The sequence below is a fragment of the Crocuta crocuta genome, unplaced genomic scaffold (genome assembly GCF_008692635.1).
Source record: "Crocuta crocuta isolate KB4526 unplaced genomic scaffold, BGI_CrCroc_1.0 scaffold466, whole genome shotgun sequence".
Lineage (NCBI taxonomy): Eukaryota > Metazoa > Chordata > Mammalia > Carnivora > Hyaenidae > Crocuta > Crocuta crocuta.
The window spans coordinates 3,262,450-3,279,686 of record NW_027529672.1 but is presented as its reverse complement, the minus strand read 5'-3'; positions in this window follow the sequence as shown (position 1 = coordinate 3,279,686).

Below are 17,237 nucleotides of genomic sequence, written 5' to 3'. Positions count from 1 at the left end.
CAGAATCTAGCAGTAAGACAAATACAGGTGATATTTACCACCTGTAGCTGATGCCCAGCCTTTTCTGGGGCTGACCTCAGAGAAGGATTTCTGCTACAGGTCCTCACGAGTAATGATGTTGGTTGTTACAAACTTTCTCCTTGCGAAAGCTCTAGTGGACACTATAATGACCTTTGTATGAACACCAGTTTCTCACAGTGTCCCTTAAAGAGAGCAGATGACCAATACCATAGCATCTTTCAGTGAGAGATACCACAAAGGGCATGGGAGTGGGGAAAGGAGTGTTTCAGTTATCTCTTGCTGCATTAAAACACCTCAAACTTGGGGCACCTGGGTGGCTTAGTCGATTAAGTGTCTCTCTTCAGCTCAGGTCATGATCTCACGGTTCGTGGGTTCAAGCCCTGCATCCTGCTCTGTGCTGACAGCTCAGAGCCTGGAGTCTGCTTCGAATTCTGTGTCTCCATCTCTGCCCCTCTCCCACCCACATGCTGTCTCTGTCTCAAAAATAAACAAACATTAAAAAAAAATTTTTAAAAACCACCCCAAACTTCATGACTTGACACAACAGCCACAATTGGTTGTCTCTCCAGGTCGGCCGGGTTCAGTGGGGTGGTGGCGACGTAGCGTCCGCGGTCTGCCTCACCTGGCAGCTTGGCCAGGGCCAGAGCATCCAACATGGCTTTGTCGCGTAGCTGCTGGTGGTGCTGGCTGTCAGCTGGAGGCTCAGCCGGGCTCTTGGCTAGGTTCCCTCGGATCTTATAACACGGCAGCCGGGCTCCAGGAGAACCATTCTAAGAGGGAAGGGCAAGCTGTAGACATCTTGGAATGTGGGGACCGCTCAAAGCCCAGCCTTGGAAGTTACATAAGGTCACTCTCATCACATTCTATGCATCGAAACAGATCCTAAGGCTAGCCCAGTTTCGAGGGAATAGGAAACTGACTTGACTTCTTGATGGGAGTCGCTTGCTCTCTGCTTGCTCTCTAGACCTTCCTCGCCCTCTCCTGGCAATTGGCCGTACCTGGCATCAGGGGCCCTGAGGTGCTCACATGTGACCTCTTTGCACGTGTGGACAGAGACGGCTCTGCTGTCCCTTTGTCTTCCTAGAAGGACAATAACCCCATCACGGAAACTCTACTCCCAGGGCCTCAACTAGACCTAATTACCTCCCATAGACCCCACCAGCAAACACCGTCACGTTGGGGTGGCTTCAGCATATGCGTTTGGGTTGGGGGATGCAAACATCAGTCCCTAGCAGCTCCCCACAGCAAGAGGGGGGCTCTGAGGGCACTTGCTGTGTCATGGCCAAGCATGGACGTCTCAGTTTAGTTTTTATTTAACACTCGGAAGCGCTGCATTCCGATGGGACTGTTGTGCATTTTAACTCTTGGTCACATCCACAGGCTGGCAACATGTGGGCGGAATAGATTCAAAACAGCATAATTTGGGACTTCAAGGCAAGAGAAAAATCAATTCTGTATTGTGGAAAACAGAATAAACTCATTTCTTGTAGCATCTCATGGAGCCTTCAGGCGTTCATATTTACGCATTTTATCAACTTGTGATATCTTCCGGAGAAGAGCGTCATTAGCAATTCCAAATCATTAGTGGCCTTCTCATATGTGATTTGTTTTCGGTGGGTCTTGAAAACACTGATATTCTTGTATTTGTGTGTGTGTTTTCGTTTGTTTTCCCCTGACTTATAAAAGCGCGACATACCACTTTTTTACAAAATTGGGGAAATGACATGAAAGTGTAAAGAAGGAACTTAAATCACCGATAGTGTCACTTAAAGATAACTACAGATGTTCCTTCAGATTTCCCAGTGTGTTTGAAATAGGCATGCCTCACTTTCTGAAAAAGCTGGTTATTCAAGAATCCCAACATACACGTGAATTGGTGAACTTGAGAGGAGAAAGGACCTTCAAGGACATCTGGTCTCGGTCCTTAATTTTATAGCTGGGTAAACTGAGGCATCTACTCCTCAGGAATGCTGTCTGCACTATGTCTGTATTTCGCAAATTGTGCCACTTCCGTACTGTTTTCTCAGCCTTACCAGAATCCTATACTCTAGTAATCCCTTTCCCTAATAGCCAAGTCCCTCACCCTTAAATGAAAGCATTTGCTCACGGACCGCCCCCAGTTCTGTGAGGCCCTCCACATTGCCCATGTCACCAGCAGCCAGTGGGAACCGAGTTAAGGAACGAAGTCTCTGTCTCCCTCAGCCTCTTCCATGGATCTATTCATAAATTCCAAATTATGACACGAGTCAGAAAAAAATCAGACAGTCCTAGGATTCTCATTTTTAAACTTTTTATTTAAATGATTTTGAACATACAGAAGGGTTGCAAAGGTAGTAGAGAGTCCCCTTTGTCCAGCTTCGCCTGGTGTTAACATCTTGTAAAACCACAGAATGTTTGTTGAAACTAAGATGTTAGCATCGGTCCAAGGCTATTAACCAAACTGTGGGCTTGTCTGGGTTTCCTTGGATTTTCCACTACTCCCCTTTCTGTTCTAGGATCTAACTGAGGATCTCAGGTGGCATTGAGCTCTTATGTCTCCTTGGCCTCCTCCAATCTGTGACACTTCCTCAGTCTTTCCTTGACTTTCACAATCTTGATACTTTTGAGGAGTGATGACCCATCGTGTTGTGGAATGTTCCTTCGTTGGAGTTTTCTTCCTATTTGGTTGAAGGTACGGGTTTGGGGTATGAACACCACAAAGGTGATGTGCCCTCCTTGTCACATCATATTAGGGGGCCCATGACACAGCCGGACTCCTCGCTCGCGATGTTGGCCTTGATCTTTGGTTGAGTTGGTGTCTGCCAGCAGGGCCACTTTACAGTCACTGTTTTCCCTTTCCATGTTCTTTTTGGTAAAGGACTCTCATCTTCAGGATGGCACTGGTTGAGTAAAGCAGAGGCACACAGGACACGCCTAACTTCTTCCTCGCTGCCCCCACATGGTGAAGTCAGTCCCTGGGCAGGCACCTGACAGTGATTCTCAGTGCTGGCTGCATGCCTGGGGATACCTGGGTCCTTTCTGAGAGCAGCGGTTCTCAAAGTGTGGTTCCCAGAGGTGCAGCAGTAGCGTCGCCTGGGAACTTGTTAGAAATGCCAATTCTTAGACTCCCCCACCCCCAGACCTGCAGATCGGAGACTCTGGGGGTGGGGGCCTGACATTGATGAAGCTCTCCGGGTGATGAGAACCATGGTAGAGTTTCTGATGTAATCGGTAGGGGCTGTGGCTGATCATTGGGAGCTGTTCAGAACTTCTCAGATGATTCCAAAGTGCCGCCAAGATTGAATATGACTGCTGGAACCATATGCAGATTTCAGGGCTCGCATGGCAAGCACACTGGCCCCCTGCAGGCTGCTCTTCATCTGAATAATGGCTTTTTCTATTGTTTATGGCAGATTTTTCTTCATCTCTCTAATCTGTATTATAAAAGAGTAGAAATGTAATTTCCCAGTTAGCTTATATTTTACATGAAAAATGGCTAGTTTGAATCAGACAAAAGGAAAGACATCTTTCAAAGGGTAATGACCCCTGTTTATTCAAATGGCAGCTTTCCAGTTTCATTGCAAGAGGAGGGAACAATTCATTTCTCCCAAATTGGTTTTCTTCAGGGTATCTTCCCCTCTTCAAAGGAACACTTCTGAGAAAACCGCTTGGTTGGGTAGAACAGAGAACGCCCTTCTCGGGGCCCCTCGGGACGTTAGATCACTTCGTCCAGGGTGTGATTGAGGGTCAAGACCTTTGCAGCCTTTGCCGGCAGATCTGAGACTCAAACTAGAAATTCTAGGAAGGCAGACCCGCCAGCAGCGTGCAGACCGCGGAGAAGTGCGGCACCGCATTGCACTTGACACTTCAGATGTCCTCCTTGCTGGGCTTAGGGGGCTTTCCCAGCCCCGGCACAGCTGACACACGGGGCGGGATGATCCTCAGTCACGGGGGCTGTTCTGTGATTGCGGGATGTTTAGTTGTGTCCATGGCCTCTACCCACCAGACGCCATGGCACGCCCTCCCATTGTGGCAGCCACAAATGTCCCCAGATGTGGCCGCGTGTTCCCCAGGAGCAGGAAGGACAGGATGGTCCCCAGTCACGAACCACTGGTTCTTAGGAGACAGGTCACAGAGGCTTTGGTCAAGTGCCAGCCGAGCAGGGTCAGTGGCCTGTAAGTGCCGGTAAGCTCTTCTCCGTCTCTGGCCCCTCCCGGCTTGGCCCTGCCAGCTCTGCCCTTGGAGAAGCCCCCAGCTGCTGTGGGGGGGCCCACCCACCCCAGACTCCCTGTCTGCCTCTCTGACTCTGTAGGCAGTCGCAGCAGCAGCCCCCGGGGGCTCTCCGACCAGGTCATCTCCCGACTGTAAGGGACAGCCAGATGGCCTCAACAGTCTGTGGGTGGACTTTAATCCTCAGGCTTCTGGAACTCGGAGGACCCTAGAAACCCAGGCGCGGGGGCCTGGAGGAGTCCACCGGCCGCTGTGTGTGGCTCTTGGTTCCGCCGCACGGTTGAGTCTGTCATGTTCACTTCACCGCGTTTCCATGTTTACTGCCTGCTTCCCGAGAGACGGGGTTTTTTCCCCTTCATATAAATATATGTGTTACCTCTTTTTGAAGAGCGGTTCCTTTCATTGGACTCAGCAGAGTCATGGAATAAAATCTTCAGTGCTCCAAAGGGTTCATATCCCTCGTCTGTCCCGGTCTCTACCTTCCCCGGTGGCGCTGATGCTGATGGACCGCGGGCCGCTGACCTCTGCTGGTTTATTCAGCCCAGAGAGCGTGCGTCCTTTATCGGACTGGGTAGAGGGTTTCCTTCTTGCCCATCAGGGCAGGAGCACGTTTTCTCTTTGGGGCATTTCACATCCAGATGGAAGAAGACTTTTCCCCATAGGGAATCCCTGGTGCTTCATCCTTACAAGAGTGAGGGGGGCAAAACCTCAAGTACCCCTGAGGCTTGGCTTTGAAAACCTCCAGGCTTCGTCTAGAGGATAAGCAAGCGCCCTCCCTGCTCATATCTCTGAAGGCTTCGAGAGACTGTAACTCCTAGGACCAGATGTCTGCCAAGATGGGGAGATTCTGGCAGGGGCCTCCCGAAGGTCGACCACGCTGACACCCACGCCTTCGTGAGAGCAGTTGCTCAGGTCATGCAGGGATGGACGTGGCATGTGGGCCCCTCTGCATCTGTCTGTGTTCTCTCTTCTCTGAAAGGTTAGGGCACCACCAAGCTCCCTTTGCTCTGGGTGAGAGGGTTTGGCTTCTCATCTTATTTGAATGTGGGTGAGAACAAGAGGTGAAGGCAGGGAAACTAAGTGCTGAAACATTCACTCAGCACAAGAGGGAGAAACCAGGGTGAATAAGGTTTTCTGCCCTGTGTCTAGACTCAGAATGGCAACAAATAGATTTAACTTCCAGTGCCATTTCTGGGCTCACCGGCCTATCTGCCTGGGGGAGTCATTGGGATTGTGAAGCTGTGTCCAAGGTCAGGAGAACCTGTGTCTTGATTGACTCAGAAGGTCTCAGTAGGTCCTCAAAGGCAGTGGTAGAATACGGCAGGTGGGACAGAAATAGCCACAGAACAAGACAAATAAAATGCGTTTAAAGAGAGCTGGTAGAATGAGAGGCTGGAGTGAGAGAGAGCAAGCACTGAGTTTGGGAAGCACTGAGGGCTTCTTTAGGGTAACACCTTACTTTCTACCTCGTGTGTTTGTGAAGGTAGTTTGCAGTGTGTGTTAGTGCATCCAAAGTCTGTGATAATGTTTAATTCCCCGATGATGTAGAAACGCTTTGATTCTACCAGGCGTTCATGTTTGAGGAAGCAGAAGATAGAAGCCCCAGAGGGAGGAAACCACGTGGCTTACTGGGCAGAGGAAGACTGGCCCAGGGCTCAGGTGTGGCCCACACTCACATCCACACAATCTATGTTGGGTCATATTGCAGTATTATCTCCATCGATGTGCCCTTAGTCAGATTTAACTGGCTTCACCAGGTCCTTGGTTCTGGGTCTCCCAAGTTCATTGGCGGCTCTACTTCTGGGCACATACCCAGCTTCCTGGATGGATGCAAGTGCGTGTAAATGCAGCACCGCAGGAGAAACCAGCCATTCAGCCAGCTGGTCTCTTGCCTAGTGATGTTTTCAGATCTGTGGAGCAATTTGAAGTCCTCTCTCCCAATCCTGGCAGATAGTAAATAATGGTCTTTAAAATGACCAGGAAGACTTGATCTACAAGGAGCAAGTTCCTCTTGGAGCTCTCTCTTCTTGTGTTTTCTCCCAGGCTGGAAGTACAGGATTGACCAGCATGCTCCCCCCACCCCCCGACCCTGGACTGAACCTCGAGCCACATCCCAACTGTACAGTGGTCTTGGGACCATCCAAAAATCTTAGAGGTGACTGGGCCCATCCCTCAGACCCCTGGTAGGACAGCCGTCTTCCCCCGCCCCCTTACTGCCCATGACTCACTGGCTACTTGGCCATTAGCGATGCTGATGGTGACCAAAGATCTCCAGGTAGTGAATTTTTTTTTAACTTCTTAGGGTTTCTGAAGCCTAAAGATTACGTGCTTCATTTGAGTAGACTTTCAATGCCAACTGTGTGTGTGTGTGTGTGTGTGTGTGTGTGTGTGTGTGTGTATTTTTTACGGTCTATTAAACACAAATTTTTCCTAAATAAGCCTCATAGCAAATGACTATAAGGGATAGAAATGTAAAGTGATGTGAATCATTCTTTACGGTTCCTAAATGCGCAGATTACAGTGTCTTGTTTGATTCTTGGGGCTTGAAAAGACTCTCCTTGGCCTCCCTTCAGGCTCCTCTGATGCCTCTTTTCTTCCACATCTTGCCTTGGCCCCTGGCCTGCTCAGCCTATCTTAGCAAGAATCTTCCACCCCCCTATATCTGACCACCTTGGCCTGCATTTAGCAAGAATCCCCCAGACTCTTGATGTCTTGCCTCAGGAAGTTTCCATCCACTGAGCCCCTCTCTGCTCCATCACTGTAATCCTCCACTTGTCCTTGATGTATCTGGAGGTGATCTTGATCTCTCCCTATTGCAGTAGCCTTGAACAAAGTCTTCCTTACTGTTGTAACAGCGTCAGTACAATTTTTCTTTAACTGCTACTGTCCAAGGTGAATAAGGCAAAGAGTTCACTGAACCCCTGTTGTACTGAAAGAGAAACCAAGGCCCCAGTTGTTCAGCTCCACTGAACACGTGAAGTACCGGGTCTAGAGCCAGAGAGCCCCGACTTCCGGCCTGCAGACCGCACAANAGACTTTCAATGCCAACTGTGTGTGTGTGTGTGTGTGTGTGTGTGTGTGTATTTTTTACGGTCTATTAAACACAAATTTTTCCTAAATAAGCCTCATAGCAAATGACTATAAGGGATAGAAATGTAAAGTGATGTGAATCATTCTTTACGGTTCCTAAATGCGCAGATTACAGTGTCTTGTTTGATTCTTGGGGCTTGAAAAGACTCTCCTTGGCCTCCCTTCAGGCTCCTCTGATGCCTCTTTTCTTCCACATCTTGCCTTGGCCCCTGGCCTGCTCAGCCTATCTTAGCAAGAATCTTCCACCCCCCTATATCTGACCACCTTGGCCTGCATTTAGCAAGAATCCCCCAGACTCTTGATGTCTTGCCTCAGGAAGTTTCCATCCACTGAGCCCCTCTCTGCTCCATCACTGTAATCCTCCACTTGTCCTTGATGTATCTGGAGGTGATCTTGATCTCTCCCTATTGCAGTAGCCTTGAACAAAGTCTTCCTTACTGTTGTAACAGCGTCAGTACAATTTTTCTTTAACTGCTACTGTCCAAGGTGAATAAGGCAAAGAGTTTACTGAACCCCTGTTGTACTGAAAGAGAAACCAAGGCCCCAGTTGTTCAGCTCCACTGAACACGTGAAGTACTGGGTCTAGAGCCAGAGGGCCCCGACTTCCAGCCTGCAGACCGCACAAGCTGCCCTTATCCCTTCAAGCCAGAGATCTGGATTTCCTAACTTGATTTTTCTCTGTGTTCAGAAAACGCCATTAGAGGTGTGCAGGGGGAAAGGCACCCATCCCAGAAAGGGTAGGGAGGGGACAGAAGGAGAAAACAAATCCTTCTTTTGACCTCCGGGTGTCCCTATTGACAGGCTTCCATAAGCTGTTGATGTAACCAGTTTTAGCCAGTTTCTGATTCTGCTCCTGGAATTAATCTTCAGGGTGGAGCCTTGAACTTGTATTAAGATGATCCCTAATGGCTTCCATTTATCATAAGCAGAAGGGGCATCTTTGGTTGGCGGTGTGACCTTGAGCAAGTTGCTTAACTCCTTCACGCTTTGGCTTTCTCTTGGAGGCAGCCAGCACTAAAGCTAATTCCAGTTATAAAATTTAGCGAGTCTAGTATTCAAGACCACTGATGGCGGAAAAGAGGGTACAAGATACAGACAGGGGAGAGAATCCAATTACTGACAGAATTTGGAATCAGGGGCTCAGCTCCCCCTTTGGATTGTTCTTTCCTCTCTGCCTGCCCGTGGCAGCTCACTGGGCCGCCGGTCAGTCTGACTCCATGGCCTGTGGTTGCCCCTTCTGTGATGCCAGCTTCAGCAACATCAGAGGAGTTTGATCCTTAGCAGAAAGGTTGGCTCTCCGGCTTGTGCTTGGCTTTAGCATTGTACGTGACAGGCAGCCTCTGATGCACTTACTGATGACACAACTTCAAATCAATCAGCAGGTGCTAACCAGATTTCAGGGGAAGACAGGGCATAGACAAGGTGGGACACACCTCTGGATTTTACGTAAAGCTAAATCTCTCACCTGTGCCCCAGTCTCAGAGTCAGGGGTGACTGGCCTCAGTTCCACAGAGGACTTACTCCACATGCAGGCCTGTAGCAGACATGAACTAGCTTCTTCCCTTGTTGCCTGAGCTGCATAGGCAACTCTTCTGGGTCTTCCAGGGGAGATTCTGAATCTTAACACCTACCACCATTATAGTTGTTGTCACGGGCTGTGATCATACACATGCCCACATCCCAGTGGGAATGTGTGTTCCTTGAGGGAGGGATGTGGTCTCTGAGCCCCAGGAAGTACTTCATGAACACCTGCTGAATGTACTGTTGAATTCCCTGGAAAATCCCAGACCAGAGGTGGGAAGAGCAGAGTCGGGGTCCCAGCCCTCCCGGCGCTGAGGGGTATGACCATGGCGTCAGGAAAGGAGGGCTGTCTCTGCCTTCTGCCTGTGGTCAAGGCTATGGTCTGGTTGCCTGACTTCTTTTGAGACCCGGTGTCTACACCTAGGGCAGGACCCTTAGAAGACTACATGAGCAACTTTTGTGTCCGTCTTCGTGGAGGACCTTATCTGAAGGGGACGGGCTTTGATGAGGTGGTCTGCTTCCCTAGAGGTGCTCAGGGTGGACCCAGAGTCAGACAGATGCCAGTCCATGTCCGGACTGGGCCTCTGCCCTGGTGAGTGACCATGAGCGTGTCGTTCTCTTCCTTGACTCACTTTACCTTGCTGTCAAGGCGGAGGGTGGGGGGTGGGTTGGACTGTGGTATTCACCTCGGGTGGTTGTGAGCTACTGCTCTGCATTAGGTTCTCTGCCTGGTGTGGGACACACCGGTATGCCCAGCGAGTGTGAGCCACACCATTGGCTTGACACCGTCTGACTTAGGCTCCGGCTACTTTTGTTCAGGCTTCAGTTTGATTTTTGAGGTACCGCTCCTCGCCAAAAGAGAAGTTATTTTGAGAAATTTTCCTAAAATTGGCTTTAATGAAGAACAATACATATTTATTACTGAAAAGAAAAGTGGTAGGAAGAGTGGTCCCCAGCAGACCACGCTTAATGTTTTGTCATGTTCCCTTCCTATGTTCTGTGTGTGTATAGTTTTGGTATATAATTTACAATTTGATTTTTTTTACTTAGACATTCCAGTTGTTTCTTTTTTCATGTTATAGTTAGTACTTTTCCCATTGAAAATATCACTCTTTTTCCTCATTTCAGATCATTTCTTCTGGGTCTCTCCTCAGCAGGGCCTTGCTATAGCCCTAACTAGGAGGGGAGGGCAGTTCTGTATGGGGGGCCATTTGTATCTTCTACCGTCTCCTTGAGTTTTTGTACTTTTAATCTACTAATCAGCCTCTGTCCATGCCCATTGACTTGAGAATGCTTACTTATTTTTAAAATCAATTGTTCAGTGCTAATTCCAGAGAGTCTGAGTCCAAATTCTTTCTTGAACTCTTGAATTCAAGAGTGAATTCTTCAACAGAGATCTTTTGTTTTTGTTTTTTTTTTTCATTGACAGTGAGTTTTTTTATTTTGTTTTTTTTGTTTGTTTTTTAATTCTCGAAGTTAGTTAACAAACAGTGTGGTCTTAGCTTCAGGAGTAGAACCCAGTGATTCATCTCTTACATATGACACCCAGTGCCCATCCTGAAGAGTGCCCTCCTTAATGCCCATCACCCATTTAGCCCATCCCCCACCCACCTCCCCTCCAGCAACCCTAAGCTTGTTCTCTGTATTTAAGAGTCTCTTATGGGGCACCTGGGTGGCTCAGTATGTCAAATGTCCAACTTCGGCTCAGGTCATGATTTCATGGTTCTTGGGTTTGGGCTCTGTGTTTCTCTCTGTGCTGACAGCTAGGAGCTTGGAACCTGCTTCAGATTCTGTGTCCCCCTCAACAGAGATCTTTTGAATCAGCTCCATGCACAGTATGTTTTTATTTTTCTGTCTCTAGATGTTCCACTTTTAACATTTTATGTATTTGTGTATTTGCTGGAAATTTAGGAGGTGTGGCTTCCTTAGTGATAGTGCTTTCTTCAAGATAATTTCTGCAACTGCGCTGGGATGGGGAGAAGTCTATGGTTTTATGAGGAAAGAGTATCTGTCGACTCAAAGATGCCTGGAAGATTATTCCCTGTCGTTCAAAAGTCACTTTATCTCTGTTTGCTCCCCTTCCCCCTTTCCCTCGGTCTTCCATTGTCCATTACACCCCATCCGAAGCACGTCAGGTAACCAACCCTATGCTGTTGGGCTGTCCTCCATTTTGGTCCCCGCTATTTCCTAATTGCTGTGAGACATCTTTCAGGAGAAACAGGGAAATTGATTAAGCTCCTTCTTTACATTGTTCTTTCTTTTTTTTAAGTTTTTATTTTTTAATTTAGAGAGAGAAAAACAGAGCAAGAGTGGGAAAGAGGCAGAGAGAGGTAGAGAGGGAGAATCCCAAGCAGGCTCCGCATTGTCAGCACAGAGCCTGATGTGGGGCTTGAACTCATGAACTGAGAGATCATGACTTGAGCTGAAATCAAGAGTTGGACACTCAACCGACTGAGCCACCCAGGCATCGTGACTTTCTGACATTGTTCTAGGCATTTCTCTGACATATTTAAAATCTAATCTGTGCCCCAGCCCTCTATGAGAGATATTATCCTTCCACTTTATTGATAAATAAGTAGGTAGCTGGAGAGTCCACTTTGAGGATCCATTTATTCCTGGTTTCTGGTAAATCCTTACCCTCTGGCAGTTTGATGTTTTAATCTATCCTAGAATTCCTTGAGCCATTGGGTTCCTCTCTTTGTCCAGCTTGGTGTAGAAGTGTAGGGGGAGATTTGTGCCATTTGCAGCCCCAAGGAATCCTAACACACTGCCTTTTCAACCTTCCACTAGACTGTGACTCTTTGGGATTAGCTACTGGGGCCATACTTATTCTTTGACTCCAGCAGAAGAAGGAAAGAGAACATTTTCTGAAACAAAAATAAGAATAGATTGGCTAAACATTGAACAGAATATTTGAAAGCAGGATTCTCTTATAGATTTGGGCCATATGGTTCTTTAAAATAAAGTTCCTTTCAACTTGAAAATTCTATTAGTTATAACCAAAGCATGAGTCCACTAAGCCTTGGAAGTTCCCATCGTGAGGACTTGGGCTTCTTCTCAGAAGATAATTGGCAGTGTGTCCCTGAAGCCCTCTCCAGAGGCCATTCATGAACAGCTGGTAAATTGAAAGAAAGAAGAAAGGAAGCAGAGTATGTGAAGCCGACTGCCTGGGAGAAGCCTCTGGTGTTGAGAAAGAGGAGTTGATGAGAGGCCCCTGGATGTTCGTGCTGCATCCTCCAAAGTATCCTTTCCAGCGAGACTGCCCGACTGCAAGGTACAAGCGTCTGCTTGTGAAAGAGCAAGAAAGTGGGATTTATGGTTAGAATAAAAGTGTATTCCGTGGATCCTAAGTACAATAAGGACAGGCAAGCCTGAGCAGTGTGTCCGGGCATCTTTTTCTGCCCTTTCATCTTTGTGGCCAGTCTGCGTTTTTCTGCTCTGTGCATCCCTGCTTCTCTGGTCCATGGTTGTCTCTCACCCAAAATGGCGGCCCTCAATCCTATCCCCTTTCTAGCAGGTCACTCCTGTCCACTTGGCTCTGTCTCCTTGTCCCTGATCATAAAGCTTCTCTGAGGATATGATTGGCTGAGTTTGAATCGAGGCTCCACCCCTTCATCATCTGTGGTCATGTGATGTAAAGAGCTCTCTTTGGAGAGAGCAGCTGTCTGTCAGCTAGAACCTGCTTGAGAGAACTTCGCACAGACAAACGTGGAGTAGCCTTGGCAAGTAATTAGCGTTACCGTAAACATTCTTAACGGTAGCAAAGGACTCACCCCCAGTTTATTTCAAAAAAGATTCCAGGTCCTTTTATGTATTTCAAGAATGATACAGTATTCTTGGTGTACACTGGGTTTTCCTGGCAGGACATCTGCGCTGTATGGCACGGCGGCCTTGAACTTCACGTGTAAGCCCTGCCTTGGCTGCAGCAGCTTGTGGGGCTGTCAGGTGGCAGTATTTCATGCAGATGTAACTCCCTCTTGCGAGGCTGTAGATTTTTCTAATTTAACACATGTGAGTGTTCATGTACGCCCTGAAAGAAGTCAGGTGAAAGAGAACAGCAGGATGAGTGAGACCAGGAGAAACGAGCTGGGTAAGAAGAATAAGCTTCTATTATGTTAGTTTGGTTGCTTTCTACACAGTGACATGATTGATAGAACAAAGGCAGGACAAGACAAGATAACATAAAAGTGGGGCTTAAGCCTATTAATCAGAGTAAAGATCACAGGGAAGGAAGCATCCCGTGAACACAATTGGCTGAGATCTAAGAAAAGATAAAAATGCCCCCATGTCCCCGATGAGACATCGGTGGGGGAGCTGAGTGACAGAAATAAAGACGCTTGAAGTCGCCTCGCTCCGCCCTGCCTCGCGCCCAGTACACACACAGGGTCTTGTTTGTCCCTCCTGTTGTCTTTTGCAACTGGGCTTGGGTCCGCATGTGGGGAGAAGTGGTGGCGGAATCAAAAAGGTCAGTAATGACCGCATGATGAAGGGTGTCTCCCGAGGGAGGGCGGAGCCCCGAAGCCAACCTACCTCTCCCTGCCCCACTGTTTCGTACTGGAAATGGCAACAGGCTGAGTGAAGTCCAAGGAGAGTCCCCTGGTCTACAGAAGCCAGCGATAAAAATGAGATAGGACCAAATGAGAGATCATGGAATTAGAAAGCTTTGGGGTGGCAATGGTGAATTGGAACCGAGGTGGAGCAGAGTCTGGCATTGATCTGCGTGTGGGCCTGGTGAGTCCGGAGTCTGGTGGACTGCAGGGCTACTTTAATTTGGCTGCTCCCTGTCATCCCAGTCTGATCGCTCTCTGTGTGTCCACACTGGCTTCCTTGCCGTCAGCTTTGTCCCCAGGGGAGGGGCGGCCACAGAAATTCCAAACTTCACACCCCCTTCCCGTTCCATGCACCACAAATGAGCAGATCCCGGCATGCCCAGATCGGGGATGAGCATCTTTCTTGAAAGCCTCAGGAAATTCTCCCTTCAGGGTGGACCTGGGATTTACCCAACACAGGAAGGGGCCAGCGGCTGGGCCTCGGATGCTGTTGGGGGCTAGCAGGAGGCATGCTTTGAAGGCAGCCCCAGGAAGTGCCATCCACCAGGTCCCAGAGGAGCAGGGTGCACGTTGCTTGAGAGGAGGGGCCGTGAGATCAACTACAGCGGAACCCGTGTAGGGGCCCTGGCAGGGAGAGAGCCACCTTGTCGTTTTGGGGCAGGCGGAAGAGCTTGGCCCCAGGAACAGAGTTGGTGGTGATGTAGCAACGGCTGTCCCAGGCTCAGCCGCCCACAGTTTTGCACAGTGACACACAGTCCCAGGAGCAGCAGAAAAATCCCCCGGAGAGAACGATGCATGAACTTTCCTTGACTCCCCTGGAGAAAAGGGAGAAGAGGGTCCCCGTGTTTAAACCTCAATTTCAGCTGGGTGTGGTGGCCCGGCGAGGCGGCCTTGCTGGGACTCCCGTGGGCTCGAGGAGGTGAGCTGTGTTGGCTTCGGCAGGAACAAGACAGTGGCAGGCATGGGAGAGTCTGGGGACGGTGGTCAACAGGAAGCTCCACCAATGGCTGCCCGGTGGCACCTGTCTGGGACGCCCAGTTACTCATTTTCCGGCTCCAACACCAACAAGCGTCCCTTTGTCAGAGGACTCAGTCTATAACTTTTAAGACTATTTTAGCTCTCCCAGTTGGCTGGCGGGATGAATGCTTCACGTTAAAAAAAAAAACCAAAAAAAACAAAAAAACTCTCAGAATTTCTATTTTCTACCTTTCAAAAAGGGCACTGGACTGGTCAGGCCCTGTATTCTGTGTTCACTTTCGTTCCCCAAAAGAAGCCTCTTTTCCTTTGCTTAAAAATAGGGCTGTTATCCGATGTGAATTTTAACTGCAGGGTGAGGAACCCAGAGAAACCTTAGCAAATGCAGAGGGAAACCGAAGCCGAGCGAGAGAAAGCGCGCAGGCAACCCGAGAGGGAGCACTTTGTGGTCAGCCCGCAGGGAGGAGAAATGGAGTCCGAGGTCTGCTTCCCCTCGGTGCAGTGGCTGGCTGGGGACACGGGCCAGGCAGAGCAGCCAGGAATGAAGAGCCACAGGGCTGAGAGCCTGGGGGGTACGCCGGGGGCAGGGGTGGGGAGAGAGATGCTTGGCACAGGGAGGTGGCCTTGCCCGTGCCGGGTGTCTGGGCACAGGAAGTGGGCGAAGCGGAGAGCGTGTGCTGGACACAGACCCTGGACAGGCCCGTCTGGCCGGTTTCACTGTCCTGTTGGTGAAGGTGCCACAGTTCTCTCGTGCCCCTGGGGTGTGGCGGCCTCTCTGGAGGCGTCGCAGACCGTTGCCAGCAGTGGCTGGGGGAGGTGGGTCCGCCAGGTGATCGCAAGGGAGCACATTTGGGGAGATGACTCAGGTGTCCTCATGGGCTTCCTCCAGGTGCGATCATTTCAAAGGCAGCGCAGAAATGGAATCCTATTCTGAAGAGGTGAGCGCTTTGCCAGATCACATCCAGACCTCGTAATAGAAACCTCCTGGCCCAATGAGAGTGCTGTAGTGCGGGAGCACTCATCCACTCAGCAAACACTGTCTGTGCCCACCATATGGTGGGGATGGGCCCCGAAAAGGCTCAAGGTACCGGGGCTTGCAAGCTTTGGAGAAATGGAATATTACACATCTTTGTGTGTGTGTGTGTGTGTGTGTGTGTGTGTCTGTCTGTGTTTGTGTGTGCATGCGTACACACTCATGCACAAACAATCATTTAGATAGAACCGATTTGTATAGTGTTTGGGACATCAGTAACCTGCCCATACTGGTTGTTGGTCTTGGTGTTTGAGGACGACCCAACTGGCCATGTGCATTCCCTCCGTAATGTGGGAAGGGAACCACATTGGTACCAAGTAGGTGGATCCTCTGGGGGCTCAAAGAGAGGCCTTCCTCTGCCCAGGACAGGACTCCCTAGCACAGAACACGAGCCTGACAGGTAGGTGTGCAGGGAGGAGGCCATTCTCTTTTGATAAATGCCAAGTGAGGCCCGAGGTCAGGTCCTCATCCCCCCAAGTGCCTGCCACTCTGGATTAAGGGTCAGAGTCTGGATGCTCAAGACTCACCCCAACAGCCATCCACCTGCTGCCCCGGCACCAGATCTGGGCAGATCTGGGGGTTTGGCGGAGGCTATACTATTGGGGGGTGTTACTCCTGTGGTTTCCTCTAGGGCTTGGGTATTGTTCTGATAAGTACTGCATTTCAAGGATTTGTTCGACACATTCACTGAAAAATTAATTCATGTGAGGACAGAAACATGGCCAAGAGTAACAGCCAATGCATTTGCAAGAAGGACACATGGAGGAAATAGAGTGTCTACACTCAGGTCACAGCCAGAGACTTGGCCGTTTGCTGGCCGCAGCCCCACCTGGCATTCGTTTCTCGTGGGAGGGCAGGGACAGGTGGCCAGCACTCCAGGTTTTCCTGTTGGGTAAAATTGCCGCAGTACGTAAATAGCCAATGGAGTTCGATGTTTCCTAAAAATCTCAACCATCATCTTCACCCCCACTCTTGCTTGCCAAAATATTGCTTTGAAATGAAGCACAGTGGGACGCCTGGGTGGCTCAGTCGGTTAAGCATCCGACTTCGGCTCAGGTCATGATCTCACAGTTCGTGGGTTCGAGCCCCACGTCTGGCTCTGTGCTGACAGCTCAGAGCCCGCAGCCTGTTTCGGATTCTGTGTCTCCCTCTCTCTCTGCCCTTCCCCACTCGCACTCTGTCTCAAAAATAAATAAACATTAAAAAGTTTTTTAAAAAGGAAATGAAGCACAGTTTCTAACAAAGTCATTGGTTTCATTTATTTAAAAGTCTGTTCAGGCATTGGAGAGAAAACATGAAAATGCCATTCATTGTCTTCAAATAAATGTACCCTTTTCAGTGAGCTGAAGGAAGGATGTATAATTTCTCCCTAAAGGTGGGTTGCTTTGGTCTTAGAAGTGGCTTTGAACGTGTAATCAGGGCAGTTGCCACAGAGCTGAACCAAGTGAGTGAGTACCGATCGCCCGCTGAAGGTGGAGGAAATGAGCTTTGTGGGTGAGCCAGCAATATTATTTGTACCACTGCTCCAGCCTCCTCCCTGGTTTTGCCGCTGTACCTCAGAAAGCTGGCAGACCTATCAAATTATCACAGTTTCCAACATTGTCGAAAGAGGGAGGAAACGAAGATTTCCCATTTATAGGCAAGGAAAAGGGATGCATATAAGGAAAGGTAGCTGACACCTTGTCATTTCTTTCATCCGTTGAGCAAGTGTTTATTGAGCACCTATAACTGAATCCGTTGAGCAAGTGTTTATTGAGCACCTATAACTGATCACCGAAATGAGCACACCTTTTCAATCCGTATCACCAGTGCTATAACCCAGCACAGCGGGGTGACTT